We start from the raw sequence: 18,772 nt of genomic DNA, 5'->3' as shown, positions 1-18,772 counted from the left end.
CCTAGGACCCTTAGACTACTGGGGCCCTTGGGCAAGTGCCCATTGAACCTATACAAAAAGATGGCCCTGCCTGGGGGGCCTCGGGCACTTGCAAGGTTCCCCTGGGTTGGTGGTCCTTAACCTATTCAAATTAATTATGGTCAATGTAATAGGCAAATCCAGTGCTTGTGTCTTCCAATCATAAATATGCAGACAAACAGAAGTCTCATCATGGAACTCATCATCAACAGAAGTCTCTCATCATATAACTGAACCTAAGGATGACATATAAACACAATTTACTTATCTTTTTTTTTTAAAGGACACTTTTGGTCTAGGGATGCCATGAAAGAAATTCTGATACTCTAGGACACAGTGATTCAAAAAAGCTTGTGACTCAGTTATTTATTGTATAAAAAGTAGAGATGAGCGGGTTCGGTTTCTCTGAATCCGAACCCGCCCGAACTTCATGGTTTTTTTCACGGGTCCGAGCAGACTCGGATCCTCCCGCCTTGCTCGGTTAACCCGAGCGCGCCCGAACGTCATCATGACGCTGTCGGATTCTCGCGAGACTCGGATTCTATATAAGGAGCCGCGCGTCGCCGCCATTTTCACACGTGCATTGAGATTGATAGGGAGAGGACGTGGCTGGCGTCCTCTCCATTTAGATTAGAAGAGAGAGAGAGAGAGAGAGAGATTGACCTGATTTACTGGAGCTTAGGAGTACTGTAGAAGTGTAGAGAGTGCAGAGTTTACTAGTGACTGACCACAGTGACCACCAGACAGTGCAGTTTTATTTAATATATCCGTTCTCTGCCTGAAAAAAACGATACACACAGTGACTCAGTCACATACCATATCTGTGTGCACTGCTCAGCCCAGTGTGCTGCATCATCTATGTATATATATCTGACTGTGCTCAGCTCACACAGCTTATAATTGTGGGGGAGACTGGGGAGCACTGCAGTGCCAGTTATAGGTTATAGCAGGAGCCAGGAGTACATATTATATTAAAATTAAACAGTGCACACTTTTGCTGCAGGAGTGCCACTGCCAGTGTGACTGACCAGTGACCTGACCACACTGACCACCAGTATAGTTAGTAGTATACTATATTGTGATTGCCTGAAAAAGTTAAACACTCGTCGTGTGACTTCACTTGTGTGGTGTTTTTTTTTTTATTCTATAAAAAACTCATTCTGCTGACAGACAGTGTCCAGCAGGTCCGTCATTATATAATATATACCTGTCCGGCTGCAGTAGTGATATATATATATTTTTTATATCATTATTTATCATCCAGTCGCAGCAGACACAGTACGGTAGTTCACGGCTGTAGCTACCTCTGTGTCGGCACTCGGCAGTCCATCCATAATTGTATACCACCTACCCGTGGTTTTTTTTCTTTCTTCTTTATACATACATACTACTACATCTCTTTATCAACCAGTTTATATTAGCAGCAGACACAGTACAGTACGGTAGTCCACGGCTGTAGCTACCTCTGTGTCGGCACTCGGCAGTCCGTCCATAATTGTATACCACCTACCCGTGGTTTTTTTTCTTTCTTCTTTATACATACATACTACTACATCTCTTTATCAACCAGTCTATATTAGCAGCAGACACAGTACAGTACGGTAGTTCACGGCTGTAGCTACCTCTGTGTCGGCACTCGGCAGTCCGTCCATAATTGTATAACACCTACCCGAGGTTTTTTTTTCTTTCTTCTTTATACATACATACTACTACATCTCTTTATCAACCAGTCTATATTAGCAGCAGACACAGTACAGTACGGTAGTTCACGGCTGTAGCTACCTCTGTGTCGGCACTCGGCAGTCCGTCCATAATTGTATACCACCTACCCGTGGTTTTTTTTTCTTTCTTCTTTATACATACATACTACTACATCTCTTTATCAACCAGTCTATATTAGCAGCAGACACAGTACAGTACGGTAGTTCACGGCTGTAGCTACCTCTGTGTCGGCACTCGGCAGTCCGTCCATAATTGTATACCACCTACCCGAGATTTTTTTTTCTTTCTTCTTTATACATACATACTACTACATCTCTTTATCAACCAGTCTATATTAGCAGCAGACACAGTACAGTACGGTAGTCCACGGCTGTAGCTACCTCTGTGTCGGCACTCGGCAGTCCGTCCATAATTGTATACCACCTACCCGTGGTTTTTTTTTCTTTCTTCTTTATACATACATACTACTACATCTCTTTATCAACCAGTCTATATTAGCAGCAGACACAGTACAGTACGGTAGTCCACGGCTGTAGCTACCTCTGTGTCGGCACTCGGCAGTCCGTCCATAATTGTATACCACCTACCCGTGGTTTTTTTTATTTCTTCTTTATACATACATACTACTACATCTCTTTATCAACCAGTCTATATTAGCAGCAGACACAGTACAGTACGGTAGTCCACGGCTGTAGCTACCTCTGTGTCGGCACTCGGCAGTCCGTCCATAATTGTATACTAGTATCCATCCATCTCCATTGTTTACCTGAGGTGCCTTTTAGTTGTGCCTATTAAAATATGGAAAACAAAAATGTTGAGGTTCCAAAATTAGGGAAAGATCAAGATCCACTTCCACCTCGTGCTGAAGCTGCTGCCACTAGTCATGGCCGAGACGATGAAATGCCAGCAACGTCGTCTGCCAAGGCCGATGCCCAATGTCATAGTACAGAGCATGTCAAATACAAAACCCCAAATATCAGTAAAAAAAGGACTCCAAAACCTAAAATAAAATTGTCGGAGGAGAAGCGTAAACTTGCCAATATGCCATTTACCACACGGAGTGGCAAGGAACGGCTGAGGCCCTGGCCTATGTTCATGGCTAGTGGTTCAGCTTCACATGAGGATGGAGGCACTCAGCCTCTCGCTAGAAAAATGAAAAGACTCAAGCTGGCAAAAGCAGTAGCACCGCAAAGAACTGTGCGTTCTTCGAAATCCCAAATCCACAAGGAGAGTCCAATTGTGTCGGTTGCGATGCCTGACCTTCCCAACACTGGACGTGAAGAGCATGCGCCTTCCACCATTTGCACGCCCCCTGCAAGTGCTGGAAGGAGCACCCGCAGTCCAGTTCCTGATAGTCAGATTGAAGATGTCAGTGTTGAAGTACACCAGGATGAGGAGGATATGGGTGTTGCTGGCGCTGGGGAGGAAATTGACCAGGAGGATTCTGATGGTGAGGTGGTTTGTTTAAGTCAGGCACCCGGGGAGACACCTGTTGTCCGTGGGAGGAATATGGCCATTGACATGCCTGGTGAAAATACCAAAAAAATCAGCTCTTCGGTGTGGAGGTATTTCAACAGAAATGCGGACAACAGGTGTCAAGCCATGTGTTCCCTTTGTCAAGCTGTAATAAGTAGGGGTAAGGACGTTAACCACCTCGGAACATCCTCCCTTATACGTCACCTGCAGTGCATTCATAATAAGTCAGTGACAAGTTCAAAAACTTTGGGTGACAGCGGAAGCAGTCCACTGACCAGTAAATCCCTTCCTCTTGTAACCAAGCTCACGCAAACCCCACCAACTCCCTCAGTGTCAATTTCCTCCTTCCCCAGGAATGCCAATAGTCCTGCAGGCCATGTCACTGGCAAGTCTGACGATTCCTCTCCTGCCTGGGATTCCTCCGATGCATCCTTGCGTGTAACGCCTACTGCTGCTGGCGCTGCTGTTGTTGCTGCTGGGAGTCGATGGTCATCCCAGAGGGGAAGTCGTAAGACCACTTTTACTACTTCCACCAAGCAATTGACTGTCCAACAGTCCTTTGCGAGGAAGATGAAATATCACAGCAGTCATCCTACTGCAAAGCGGATAACTGAGGCCTTGGCATCCTGGGTGGTGAGAAACGTGGTTCCGGTATCCATCATTACTGCAGAGCCAACTAGAGACTTGTTGGAGGTACTGTGTCCCCGGTACCAAATACCATCTAGGTTCCATTTCTCTAGGCAGGCGATACCGAAAATGTACACAGAACTCAGAAAAAGAGTCACCAGTGTCCTAAAAAATGCAGCTGTACCCAATGTCCACTTAACCACGGACATGTGGACAAGTGGAGCAGGGCAGGGTCAGGACTATATGACTGTGACAGCCCACTGGGTAGATGTATGGACTCCCGCCGCAAGAACAGCAGCGGCGGCACCAGTAGCAGCATCTCGCAAACGCCAACTCTTTCCTAGGCAGGCTACGCTTTGTATCACCGCTTTCCAGAATACGCACACAGCTGAAAACCTCTTACGGCAACTGAGGAAGATCATCGCGGAATGGCTTACCCCAATTGGACTCTCCTGTGGATTTGTGGCATCGGACAACGCCAGCAATATTGTGTGTGCATTAAATATGGGCAAATTCCAGCACGTCCCATGTTTTGCACATACCTTGAATTTGGTGGTGCAGAATTTTTTAAAAAACGACAGGGGCGTGCAAGAGATGCTGTCGGTGGCCAGAAGAATTGCGGGACACTTTCGGCGTACAGGCACCACGTACAGAAGACTGGAGCACCACCAAAAACTACTGAACCTGCCCTGCCATCATCTGAAGCAAGAAGTGGTAACGAGGTGGAATTCAACCCTCTATATGCTTCAGAGGTTGGAGGAGCAGCAAAAGGCCATTCAAGCCTATACAATTGAGCACGATATAGGAGGTGGAATGCACCTGTCTCAAGCGCAGTGGAGAATGATTTCAACGTTGTGCAAGGTTCTGCTGCCCTTTGAACTTGCCACACGTGAAGTCACTTCAGACACTGCCAGCCTGAGTCAGGTCATTCCCCTCATCAGGCTTTTGCAGAAGAAGCTGGAGACATTGAAGGAGGAGCTAACACGGAGCGATTCCGCTAGGCATGTGGGACTTGTGGATGGAGCCCTTAATTCGCTTAACAAGGATTCACGGGTGGTCAATCTGTTGAAATCAGAGCACTACATTTTGGCCACCATGCTCGATCCTAGATTTAAAGCCTACCTTGGATCTCTCTTTCCGGCAGACACAAGTCTGCTGGGGTTGAAAGACCTGCTGGTGAGAAAATTGTCAAGTCAAGCGGAACGCGACCTGTCAACATCTCCTCCTTCACATTCTCCCGCAACTGGGGGTGCGAGGAAAAGGCTCAGAATTCGGAGCCCACCCGCTGGCGGTGATGCAGGGCAGTCTGGAGCGACTGCTGATGCTGACATCTGGTCCGGACTGAAGGACCTGACAACGATTACGGACATGTCGTCTACTGTCACTGCATATGATTCTCTCACCATTGAAAGAATGGTGGAGGATTATATGAGTGACCGCATCCAAGTAGGCACGTCACACAGTCCATACTTATACTGGCAGGAAAAAGAGGCAATTTGGAGGCCCTTGCACAAACTGGCTTTATTCTACCTAAGTTGCCCTCCCACAAGTGTGTACTCCGAAAGAGTGTTTAGTGCCGCCGCTCACCTTGTCAGCAATCGGCGTACGAGGTTACATCCAGAAAATGTGGAGAAGATGATGTTCATTAAAATGAATTATAATCAATTCCTCCGCGGAGACATTGACCAGCAGCAATTGCCTCCACAAAGTACACAGGGAGCTGAGATGGTGGATTCCAGTGGGGACGAATTGATAATCTGTGAGGAGGGGGATGTACACGGTGATATATCGGAGGATGATGATGAGGTGGACATCTTGCCTCTGTAGAGCCAGTTTGTGCAAGGAGAGATTAATTGCTTCTTTTTTGGGGGGGGTCCAAACCAACCCGTCATATCAGTCACAGTCGTGTGGCAGACCCTGTCACTGAAATGATGGGTTGGTTAAAGTGTGCATGTCCTGTTTTGTTTATACAACATAAGGGTGGGTGGGAGGGCCCAAGGACAATTCCATCTTGCACCTCTTTTTTCTTTTATTTTTCTTTGCGTCATGTGCTGTTTGGGGAGGGTTTTTTGGAAGGGCCATCCTGCGTGACACTGCAGTGCCACTCCTAGATGGGCCCGGTGTTTGTGTCGGCCACTAGGGTCGCTAATCTTACTCACACAGCTACCTCATTGCGCCTCTTTTTTTCTTTGCGTCATGTGCTGTTTGGGGAGGGTTTTTTGGAAGGGACATCCTGCGTGACACTGCAGTGCCACTCCTAAATGGGCCCGGTGTTTGTGTCGGCCACTAGGGTCGCTAATCTTACTCACACAGCTACCTCATTGCGCCTCTTTTTTTCTTTGCGTCATGTGCTGTTTGGGGAGGGTTTTTTGGAAGGGACATCCTACGTGACACTGCAGTGCCACTCCTAGATGGGCCCGGTGTTTGTGTCGGCCACTAGGGTCGCTAATCTTACTCACACAGCTACCTCATTGCGCCTCTTTTTTTCTTTGCGTCATGTGCTGTTTGGGGAGGGTTTTTTGGAAGGGACATCCTGCGTGACACTGCAGTGCCACTCCTAAATGGGCCCGGTGCTTGTGTCGGCCACTACGGTCGCTAATCTTACTCACACAGCTACCTCATTGCGCCTCTTTTTTTCTTTGCGTCATGTGCTGTTTGGGGAGGGTTTTTTGGAAGGGACATCCTGCGTGACACTGCAGTGCCACTCCTAAATGGGCCCGGTGTTTGTGTCGGCCACTTGGGTCGCTTATCTTACTCACACAGTCAGCTACCTCATTGCGCCTCTTTTTTTCTTTGCGTCATGTGCTGTTTGGGGAGGGTTTTTTGGAAGGGCCATCCTGCGTGACACTGCAGTGCCACTCCTAAATGGGCCCGGTGTTTGTGTCGGCCACTAGGGTCGCTTATCTTACTCACACAGTCAGCTACCTCATTGCGCCTCTTTTTTTCTTTGCGTCATGTGCTGTTTGGGGAGGGTTTTTTGGAAGGGACATCCTGCGTGACACTGCAGTGCCACTCCGAAATGGGCCCGGTGTTTGTGTCGGCCACTAGGGTCGCTAATCTTACTCACACAGCTACCTCATTGCGCCTCTTTTTTTCTTTGCGTCATGTGCTGTTTGGGGAGGTTTTTTTGGAAGGGACATCCTGCGTGACACTGCAGTGCCACTCCTAGATGGGCCAGGTGTTTGTGTCGGCCACTAGGGTCGCTTAGCTTAGTCATCCAGCGACCTCGGTGCAAATTTTAGGACTAAAAATAATATTGTGAGGTGTGAGGTATTCAGAATAGACTGAAAATGAGTGGAAATTATGGTTTTTGAGGTTAATAATAATATGGGATCAAAATGACCCCCAAATTCTATGATTTAAGCTGTTTTTTAGGGTTTTTTGAAAAAAACACCCGAATCCAAAACACACCCGAATCCGACAAAAAAAATTCGGTGAGGTTTTGCCAAAACGCGGTCGAACCCAAAACACGGCCGCGGAACCGAACCCAAAACCAAAACACAAAACCCGAAAAATTTCAGGCGCTCATCACTAATAAAAAGCAGTGTCCTTATAATTTTCAGAATCAGCAGTGTTAATAAGCAGTACACCAGACTGCCACTTGATGGCAGCACATGACAGCTATTACGCTGTGCAATTGCAGCATGAAATGTAAAACATCTGACAATGGGGGTCATTCCGACCCGTTCGCACGCAGCGGTTCTTCACTGCCGTGCAAACGGGTTGGAATTGCGCATGCGCAGCAACGGAGCGCCCAGCGAAAAAAAAAAGACGCAGCGCTGGACAGAAGGTTGACAGCGGAGAGGCGTTCCGGGGCGGATATTCACCGTTGGAGGCCATTTTCGAAGAGTGGTCGTCCGAACGCAGGCGTGTCCAGGTAAACGGAGGGCGTATGTCTGACGTCAAAGCCGGGTGGAACGTCGCTGGATCCGTCGCACAGGGTAAGTAGACCCAGGCTTACTTTTCAGCTGCACAAAACTTTTTTAGCAAAGCAGGGCACAAGCGTGGGCACAAAGCGTTCGCAGCCCTGCTAAGCTAAAATACACTCCCCTATAGACGGGGATTAGTTGATCGTACCAGCAGCAAAAAGTTGCTGGCTGCGATCAACTCGGAAAGACCCCCAATGGACAATGCAAACTCTGCTCGTGTCTTTTATTTTTATAATTGTTTTGCATTGTGGGTGACATTTAGCATGAAGCAAAATAAGAAAACATTGACTACAGTGGATATATGTATGTGCTACAAATCGTAGCTTTTGTTTTAACAGTTGAATAAAGAAACTATAGCGGAAAATTGATTTTACAAATATATTCATTTATATTGAACACCTCAAGGCAGAGACGTATTGTACGTGCAGCAACTCCGTACAGGGCCATCTTTGCTTTATACATGCATAATTAAAGATTACCACTTGAATAATTTGGGCTATTGCAATATCCATTTACTGTAACGTTAAATCAAACTGACATTGTACACCACAAGAAGAATACGAAGAGTGAATCCATCTCTCTATCACTGCAGCATTAATCAGGCATTAGCATGTTGTGTTTATGTTTTATATACACCTTACAGATCATAACTGTTCCAGATGAGCTTCTGCCTATATTGCCATCTTGCCCTGGAGAAAGGAAATACTGATAGTCTACAATAGTACTGGGATACCTGCATTGAAATCAGCAGAGGTGTCAGTGTGGGGCAGTTTGAGAATTCTACATACACAAAACTGTCACATGTAAAAACAGTATGCAAAATCCACTCACTCCTAAATGAGGCTAATAAAAGCAATAATATGGAAGAAAAATGGAAGTTTATGTAAAGGGTTGGTACTAGGATGATAAAGAGGGTGCAACTGATGTGACCTTTACACTTTTGCACAATGCTGAGGTGAACACCTAGCTGCGGATGCGCTAATGGGGGTTTAGAATAGTGACAGACAGGCATTCCTAAAAGCAGATTTATTAAAGTGCAAAATGTATTTATTATGGGGGTCATTCTGACCGGTTCGCTCCCTGCGTTTTAATGCAGCAGAGCGAACGGGTCCCTACTGCGCATGCGCCGTAGTGTGCCGGCGCATGCCAGACGGCCGAAGGCCGTAGCAGGGATACGATCGCCTCTGCCCGATTGACAGGCAGAGGCGATCGCTGGGCGAGAGGGGGCGGAACGGTGGTGTTTGGTGTTTGGCTGCCGGTTCGTGGGTTTGGTTCGGCCAACGCAGGCATGGCCGGACCGAACGGGGGGGCAGGCCGCAGCGGCTGCGTGACGTCACACACAGCCGCTGCGGGCCGGGGAGCGATGAGTAACTCCCGGCCAGCACGCTAAACCTGCGCTGGCCGGGAGCTACTCTTGAAGTGCAAAGGCATCGCCGCTGTGCGATGCCTTTGCACTTCTGCGAGGGGGGGGGCCAGAATGACATGCGGGGCGGACTAGCCCTGTGCTGGGCGTCCCCCCCATGTCAGGGAAGAAGATCGTAGCTGTGCTAAATTTAGCCGCCCCCCTCTGGGAGTGTATCTTAACTTAGCAGAAGTGCGAACAAAAGGATGGCAGAGCGGCTACAAAAAAATATTGTGCAGTTTCTGAGTAGCTCCAGACCTACTCAGCGCTTTCGATCACTTCAAACCATTCAGTTCCGGATTTGACGTCGCAAACACACCCTGCGTTCGGCCAGCCACGCCTGCGTTTTTCCTGGCATGCCTGCATTTTTCCTGGCACGCCTGCGTTTTTTCGAACACTCCCTGAAAACGGTCAGTTGACACCCAGAAACGCCCACTTCATGTCAATCACTCTGCGGCCAGCAGTGCGACTGAAATGCTTCGCTAGACCTTGTGTAAAAATACATCGGCCGTTGTGAAAGTACATTGCGCGTGCGTACTGCGCCACATATGCATGCGCAGAAGTGCAGTTTTTTCCTTAATCGCAGCGCAGCGAACATTTTTAGCTAGCGATTAGCTCGGAATGACCCCCAGAGTGTAATGACTGTCTCGCACGAAATAACACATTGGTCCCCACAGGTAAAAACCTCAAACACATATGCCCCCACAGTGCCAGATACACATATGCCCACACAGTGCCATGTGCCCACAGTGCCAGATACAGATATGCTCCCACAGTGCCAGATACAGATACAGTGCTACTCTTAGATGGGCCAGGTGTTTGTGCCGCCCACTTGGGTCGCTTAGTTTAGTCATCCAGCGACCTCGGTGCAAATTTTCGGACTAAAGATAATATTGTGAGGTGTGAGGTGTTCAGAATAGACTGGAAATGAGTGGAAATTATGGTTATTGAGGTTAATAATACTATAGGATCAAAATTACACCCAAATTCTATGATTTAAGCTGTTTTTTTTTTTTTTAAACACCCGAATCCAAAACACACCCGAATCCGACAAAAATTTTTAAGGGATGTTTTGCCAAAACGCGTCCGAATCCAAAACACGGCCGCGGAACCGAATCCAAAACCAAAACACAAAACCCGAAAAATTTCAGGTGCACATCTCTAGTTGCATTGTCATATCACATGCCAGGGATGTAACTAGAGGTGTGCAAGTGAAAGTTTGGATGCTACAGACATGCACCCTGCAGCCTGTACAGACATGCTCTTGTGGCAGTACGGTACTTGCTGGACAGTGCTGTACTTCTGGTAAGCAAACCCAAACCCTCAATTAGATGTCATCATGTCACATGTTTGGGGGCGGGGCCAGCACAGGGCACAAAATCACCCTGCTCCAGACTGGGACTGATACAAGCAAGGAAAAAAGGAGTACTGGCGCCGGCTGTGATTCAAAACACAATAAGTAAAAATATAAAATATATCTTTTATTAAACATTCATCTAAGAGAATAATCTATCCCTCAAGGGTAAAACACACTGATAACATGTGTTAAATGAATTCTGTAGGATACCACAAAGATAAACCATTTTGAAAAAAATGTCCACAGTTCCGGGCTAGGACACTAAACCACATTTGCCTACAAGTTTAGTTGGTATAAGAGCATTTTACCAGACTTGCTTCCGGATATAAGTCCCCTAGGAGTCCCATGCAGATAGGGTCCAGATGGCAGATGGGGATAAGTCCGGGTCTGTGAAGAACTTGTGCCGGAATTTGATCCAGTGGATGCCAGTAAGTCCAAATAAAGCCAGGAGGTGGATGTGGGTGCTGGTACTAGTGGTCCTACAGAGAAGATCCCAACGCGTTTCGCTGGTCTAATGGGTGCCAGCTTCCTCAGCACCCACATCCACCCACATCCACCTCCTGGCTTTATTTGGACTTACTGGCATCCAGTAAGTCCAAAGTTGATCGCTCGCTAGCTGCTTTTAGCAGCAGTGCACACGCTAGGCCGCCGCCCTCTGGGAGTGTATCTTAGCTTAGCAGAAGTGCGAACGAAAGGTTAGCAGAACTGCTCGTAAAAATTTTCATGCAGTTTCTGAGCAGCTTCAAACCTACTCCTACCTTGCGAACACTTCACTCAGTTTAGTTCCTGCTTTGACGTCTCAAACACGCCCTGCGTTCGGCCAGCCACTCCCCCGTTTCCCCAGGCACGCCTGCATTTTTACCTGTCACGCCTGCGTTTTTTAGCACACTCCCTGAAAACGGCCAGTTACCACCCAGAAACACCCACTTCCTGTCAATCACTCACCGATCAACAGAGCGACAGAAAAGCGTCGCTCGACCTTGTGTAAAACTGCAGTTTTGTGTGAAAGTACCTCGCGCGTGCGTACTGCGGCCCGTACGCATGCGCAGAAATGCCGCTTTTCCACCTAATCGTCGCGCTGCGACCGAAAGCAGCTAGCGATCAACTCGGAAAGAGGGCCAGAGTTGGGTCGGATTGGGAGCTTAAGGTTATACTGACCATATTATCCCTTTAACCTGGGACACTCGTGAATTACACAGGTTCTGTGGCTGGCTGACTACAAGCCTGCATTTCACCTGGTTTTAAGCATCCACAGAACCGTGTAATTCATGAGTGTCCCAGGTTAAAGGGATAATATGGTCACCCTATTAAAGATGCCAATACAAAGTAGTTGGGGTTAGCGCACTATTTGCCCTAGCCAATGCAGTGGCAAATGTAGCACATGCCTGAGATGACATAACATAATAGGTATTCCTGTGGTACAGGTATAGGCACAATACTTGTCAAATAGGCATAACATGCAAAGGCAATCTTTCCACTGGTAAAGGTTAAATACGGTGATAAGCAGTATTATCACCATGGGTAACCCTATGTGGGTAAAGAGATGTACACACATAAAGGTGAGCATATACCAAGGGATACAGAGAGGCATACATATAATGGGCAGGGAAGGGTTCATACACAAAGAGGGGACAGGGATGTACAGTATACACAAAGTGGAAAGCAGAGATGCACACACACAGGGGTGTGGTGTGATGCACTCAGGATGGGATGCATACTGTAAATGTAAATAATGTGGTTATCAGAGGTTTCACCACATTCCCCATATCCACCAAGCGCAGCTCAGATCTACAGGGTCTCTCGATAGAGCGTCCCCTTCTACTTCCGCAACGACCAGACCTCCTCGTTCAGGGCTCTTGTGTTTACCAGGATTTGGCCCGACTGGCTTTGACGGCGTGGATCTTGAAGCTTCCGTCTTGAGGGCCAAGGGTTTTTCTGAGGCGGTCATTCATACTATGTTGAAGGCCCGTAAGCCAGCTTCTGCTCGGATTTACCATAAGGTCTGGAATTCTTACTTTGCTTGGTGCGCATCTAATAACCATGATGTCTACAAGTTTAGTACGGCCAAACTTTTGGCCTTCCTACAACAGGGCCTGGACTTAGGCCTTCGTCTGGCATCCCTCAAGGTTCACATTTCTGCCTTGTCGGTATGGTTTCAGAGAAAGATTGCTACCATGCCTGATGTTCATACTTTCACTCAGGGGGATTCAACCTCCTTATGTACCACTAGTGGCCCCTTGGGATTTGTCAGTGGTTCTGGAGGCCTTGCAAGAGTATCTGTTTGAACCTCTTGCATCTGTAGACCTTAAGTGGCTTTCCCTTAAAGTTTTGTTTTTGCTGGCTATTGCCTCTCCTAGAAGGGTCTCGGACTTATCCTGTAAGTCCACCTATCTGATTTTTCACCGTGACCGGGCAGTTCTTAGAAAGCGTCCTGGTTATTTGCCTAAGGTGGTGTCTTCCTTCCACCTTAACCAGGAGATTGTGGTTCCGGCTTTTAGTTCTCCTGAGTTGTCCTCCAAAGAGCTGTCTTTGGATGTGGTACGGGCTCTCCGTATCTATGTGAAGAGAACTGCCTCCATTAGGAAGTCTGATTCTATCTTTGTACTGTTTGGATTTCACAAACGTGGCTGTCCTGCTAACAAGCAGACCTTGGCCAGATGGATAAGAATGGTGATTCCACATGCTTATGTACAGGCTGATCTTCCAGCTCTTGCTACCATCAAAGCCCATTCTACTCAGTTTGTTGGACCTTCTTGGGTGGCCTGTGTGGCATGTGTGGCTTCTAACGATTGTCATCTCTGTTACCTGCTACTGCATTGGACTGGTTAACGAAAACTGAGCTCCTGTGCACGGAGATGGGGTTATAGAGGAGGCGGCGCTATGCATCTTGGGAACAGTCAAAGCTTTGAGCATGTTGGTGCCTCGGATCAAGATCCTACTCTACACTAGAGATGAGCGCCTGAAATTTTTCGGGTTTTGTGTTTTGGTTTTGGGTTCGGTTCCGCGGCCGTGTTTTGGGTTCGAACGCGTTTTGGCAAAACCTCACCGAATTTTTTTTGTCGGATTCGGGTGTGTTTTGGATTCGGGTGTTTTTTTCAAAAAACACTAAAAAACAGCTTAAATCATAGAATTTGGGGGTCATTTTGATCCCAAAGTATTATTAACCTCAAAAAACATAATTTCCACTCATTTTCAGTCTATTCTGAATACCTCACACCTCACAATATTATTTTTAGTCCTAAAATTTGCACCGAGGTCGCTGTGTGAGTAAGATAAGCGACCCTAGTGGCCGACACAAACACCGGGCCCATCTAGGAGTGGCACTGCAGTGTCACGCAGGATGTCCCTTCCAAAAAACCCTCCCCAAACAGCACATGACGCAAAGAAAAAAAGAGGCGCAATGAGGTAGCTGTGTAAGATTAGCGACCCTAGTGGCCGACACAAACACCGGGCCCATCTAGGAGTGGCACTGCAGTGTCACGCAGGATGTCCCTTCCAAAAAACCCTCCCCAAACAGCACATGACGCAAAGAAAAAAAGAGGCGCAATGAGGTAGCTGTGTAAGATTAGCGACCCTAGTGGCCGACACAAACACCGGGCCCATCTAGGAGTGGCACTGCAGTGTCACGCAGGATGTCCCTTCCAAAAAACCCTCCCCAATCAGCACATGATGCAAAGAAAAAGAAAAGAAAAAAGAGGTGCAAGATGGAATTGTCCTTGGGCCCTCCCACCCACCCTTATGTTGTATAAACAAAACAGGACATGCACACTTTAACCAACCCATCATTTCAGTGACAGGGTCTGCCACACGACTGTGACTGATATGACGGGTTGGTTTGGACCCCCCCCCAAAAAAGAAGCAATTAATCTCTCCTTGCACAAACTGGCTCTACAGAGGCAAGATGTCCACCTCATCTTCACCCTCCGATATATCACCGTGTACATCCCCCTCCTCACAGATTATCAATTCGTCCCCACTGGAATCCACCATCTCAGCTCCCTGTGTACTTTGTGGAGGCAATTGCTGCTGGTCAATGTCTCCGCGGAGGAATTGATTATAATTCATTTTAATGAACATCATCTTCTCCACATTTTCTGGATGTAACCTCGTACGCCGATTGCTGACAAGGTGAGCGGCGGCACTAAACACTCTTTCGGAGTACACACTTGTGGGAGGGCAACTTAGGTAGAATAAAGCCAGTTTGTGCAAGGGCCTCCAAATTGCCTCTTTTTCCTGCCAGTATAAGTACGGACTGTGTGACGTGCCTACTTGGATGCGGTCACTCATATAATCCTCCACCATTCTATCAATGTTGAGAGAATCATATGCAGTGACAGTAGACGACATGTCCGTAATCGTTGTCAGGTCCTTCAGTCCGGACCAGATGTCAGCATCAGCAGTCGCTCCAGACTGCCCTGCATCACCGCCAGCGGGTGGGCTCGGAATTCTGAGCCTTTTCCTCGCACCCCCAGTTGCGGGAGAATGTGAAGGAGGAGATGTTGACAGGTCGCGTTCCGCTTGACTTGACAATTTTGTCACCAGCAGGTCTTTCAACCCCAGCAGACCTGTGTCTGCCGGAAAGAGAGATCCAAGGTAGGCTTTAAATCTAGGATCGAGCACGGTGGCCAAAATGTAGTGCTCTGATTTCAACAGATTGACCACCCGTGAATCCTTGTTAAGCGAATTAAGGGCTGCATCCACAAGTCCCACATGCCTAGCGGAATCGCTCCCTTTTAGCTCCTTCTTCAATGCCTCCAGCTTCTTCTGCAAAAGCCTGATGAGGGGAATGACCTGACTCAGGCTGGCAGTGTCTGAACTGACTTCACGTGTGGCAAGTTCAAAGGGCATCAGAACCTTGCACAACGTTGAAATCATTCTCCACTGCACTTGAGACAGGTGCATTCCACCTACTATATCGTGCTCAATTGTATAGGCTTGAATGGCCTTTTGCTGCTCCTCCAACCTCTGAAGCATATAGAGGGTTGAATTCCACCTCGTTACCACTTCTTGCTTCAGATGATGGCAGGGCAGGTTCAGTAGTTTTTGGTGGTGCTCCAGTCTTCTGTACATGGTGCCTGTACGCCGAAAGTGTCCCGCAATTTTTCTGGCCACCGACAGCATCTCTTGCACGCCCCTGTCGTTTTTTAAAAAATTCTGCACCACCAAATTCAAGGTATGTGCAAAACATGGGACGTGCTGGAATTTGCCCATATTTAATGCACACACAATATTGCTGGCGTTGTCCGATGCCACAAATCCACAGGAGAGTCCAATTGGGGTAAGCCATTCCGCGATGATCTTCCTCAGTTGCCGTAAGAGGTTTTCAGCTGTGTGCGTATTCTGGAAAGCGGTGATACAAAGCGTAGCCTGCCTAGGAAAGAGTTGGCGTTTGCGAGATGCTGCTACTGGTGCCGCCGCTGCTGTTCTTGCTGCGGGAGTCCATACATCTACCCAGTGGGCTGTCACAGTCATATAGTCCTGACCCTGCCCTGCTCCACTTGTCCACATGTCCGTGGTTAAGTGGACATTGGGTACAGCTGCATTTTTTAGGACACTGGTGACTCTTTTTCTGAGGTCTGTGTACATTTTCGGTATCGCCTGCCTAGAGAAATGGAACCTAGATGGTATTTGGTACCGGGGACACAATACCTCCAACAAGTCTCTAGTTGGCTCTGCAGTAATGATGGATACCGGAACCACGTTTCTCACCACCCAGGATGCCAAGGCCTCAGTTATCCGCTTTGCAGTAGGATGACTGCTGTGATATTTCATCTTCCTCGCAAAGGACTGTTGAACAGTCAATTGCTTACTGGAAGTAGTACAAGTGGGCTTACGACTTCCCCTCTGGGATGACCATCGACTCCCAGCGGCAACAACAGCAGCGCCAGCAGCAGTAGGCGTTACACGCAAGGATGCATCGGAGGAATCCCAGGCAGGAGAGGACTCGTCAGAATTGCCAGTGACATGGCCTGCAGGACTATTGGCATTCCTGGGGAAGGAGGAAATTGACACTGAGGGAGTTGGTGGGGTGGTTTGCGTGAGCTTGGTTACAAGAGGAAGGGATTTACTGGTCAGTGGACTGCTTCCGCTGTCACCCAAAGTTTTTGAACTTGTCACTGACTTATTATGAATGCGCTGCAGGTGACGTATAAGGGAGGATGTTCCGAGGTGGTTAACGTCCTTACCCCTACTTATTACAGCTTGACAAAGGGAACACACGGCTTGACACCTGTTGTCCGCATTTCTGGTGAAATACCTCCACACCGAAGAGCTGATTTTTTTGGTATTTTCACCTGGCATGTCAACGGCCATATTCCTCCCACGGACAACAGGTGTCTCCCCGGGTGCCTGACTTAAACAAACCACCTCACCATCAGAATCCTCCTGGTCAATTTCCTCCCCAGCGCCAGCAACACCCATATCCTCCTCATCCTGGTGTACTTCAACACTGACATCTTCAATCTGACTATCAGGAACTGGACTGCGGGTGCTCCTTCCAGCACTTGCAGGGGGCGTGCAAATGGTGGAAGGCGCATGCTCTTCACGTCCAGTGTTGGGAAGGTCAGGCATCGCAACCGACACAATTGGACTCTCCTTGTGGATTTGGGATTTCGAAGAATGCACAGTTCTTTGCTGTGCTGCTTTTGCCAGCTTGAGTCTTTTCATTTTTCTAGCGAGAGGCTGAGTGCTTCCATCCTCATGTGAAGCTGAACCACTAGCCATGAACATAGGCCAGGGCCTCAGCCGTTCCTTGCCACTCCGTGTGGTAAATGGCATATTGGCAAGTTTACGCTTCTCCTCCGACAATTTTATTTTAGGTTTTGGAGTCCTTTTTTTACTGATATTTGGTGTTTTGGATTTGACATGCTCTGTACTATAACATTGGGCATCGGCCTTGGCAGACGACGTTGCTGGCATTTCATCGTCTCGGCCATGACTAGTGGCAGCAGCTTCAGCACGAGGTGGAAGTGGATCTTGATCTTTCCCTAATTTTGGAACCTCAACATTTTTGTTCTCCATATTTTAATAGGCACAACTAAAAGGCACCTCAGGTAAACAATGGAGATGGATGGATTGGATACTAGTATACAATTATGGACGGGCTGCCGAGTGCCGACACAGAGGTAGCCACAGCCGTGAACTACCGCACTGTACTGTGTCTGCTGCTAATATATAGACTGGTTGATAAAGAGATAGTATACTCGTAACTAGTATGTATGTATAAAGAAAGAAAAAAAAACCACGGTTAGGTGGTATATACAATTATGGACGGGCTGCCGAGTGCCGACACAGAGGTAGCCACAGCCGTGAACTACCGCACTGTACTGTGTCTGCTGCTAATATATAGACTGGTTGATAAAGAGATAGTATACTCGTAACTAGTATGTATGTATAAAGAAAGAAAAAAAAACCACGGTTAGGTGGTATATACAATTATGGACGGGCTGCCGAGTGCCGACACAGAGGTAGCCACAGCCGTGAACTACCGCACTGTACTGTGTCTGCTGCTAATATATAGACTGGTTGATAAAGAGATAGTATACTCGTAACTAGTATGTATGTATAAAGAAAGAAAAAAAAACCACGGTTAGGTGGTATATACAATTATGGACGGGCTGCCGAGTGCCGACACAGAGGTAGCCACAGCCGTGAACTACCGCACTGTACTGTGTCTGCTGCTAATATAGACTGGTTGATAAAGAGATAGTATACTCGTAACTAGTATGTATGTATAAAGAAAGAAAAAAAAACCACGGTTAGGTGGTATATACAATTATGGACGGGCTGCCGAGTGCCGACACAGAGGTAGCCACAGCCGTGAACTACCGCACTGTACTGTGTCTGCTGCTAATATATAGACTGGTTGATAAAGAGATAGTATACTCGTAACTAGTATGTATGTATAAAGAAAGAAAAAAAAACCACGGTTAGGTGGTATATACAATTATGGACGGGCTGCCGAGTGCCGACACAGAGGTAGCCACAGCCGTGAACTACCGCACTGTACTGTGTCTGCTGCTAATATATAGACTGGTTGATAAAGAGATAGTATACTCGTAACTAGTATGTATGTATAAAGAAAGAAAAAAAAACCACGGTTAGGTGGTATATACAATTATGGACGGGCTGCCGAGTGCCGACACAGAGGTAGCCACAGCCGTGAACTACCGCACTGTACTGTGTCTGCTGCTAATATATAGACTGGTTGATAAAGAGATAGTATACTCGTAACTAGTATGT

Source organism: Pseudophryne corroboree, chromosome 1 (assembly GCF_028390025.1).
Source record: "Pseudophryne corroboree isolate aPseCor3 chromosome 1, aPseCor3.hap2, whole genome shotgun sequence".
Lineage (NCBI taxonomy): Eukaryota > Metazoa > Chordata > Amphibia > Anura > Myobatrachidae > Pseudophryne > Pseudophryne corroboree.
Note: the sequence above shows the minus strand (reverse complement) of the source record.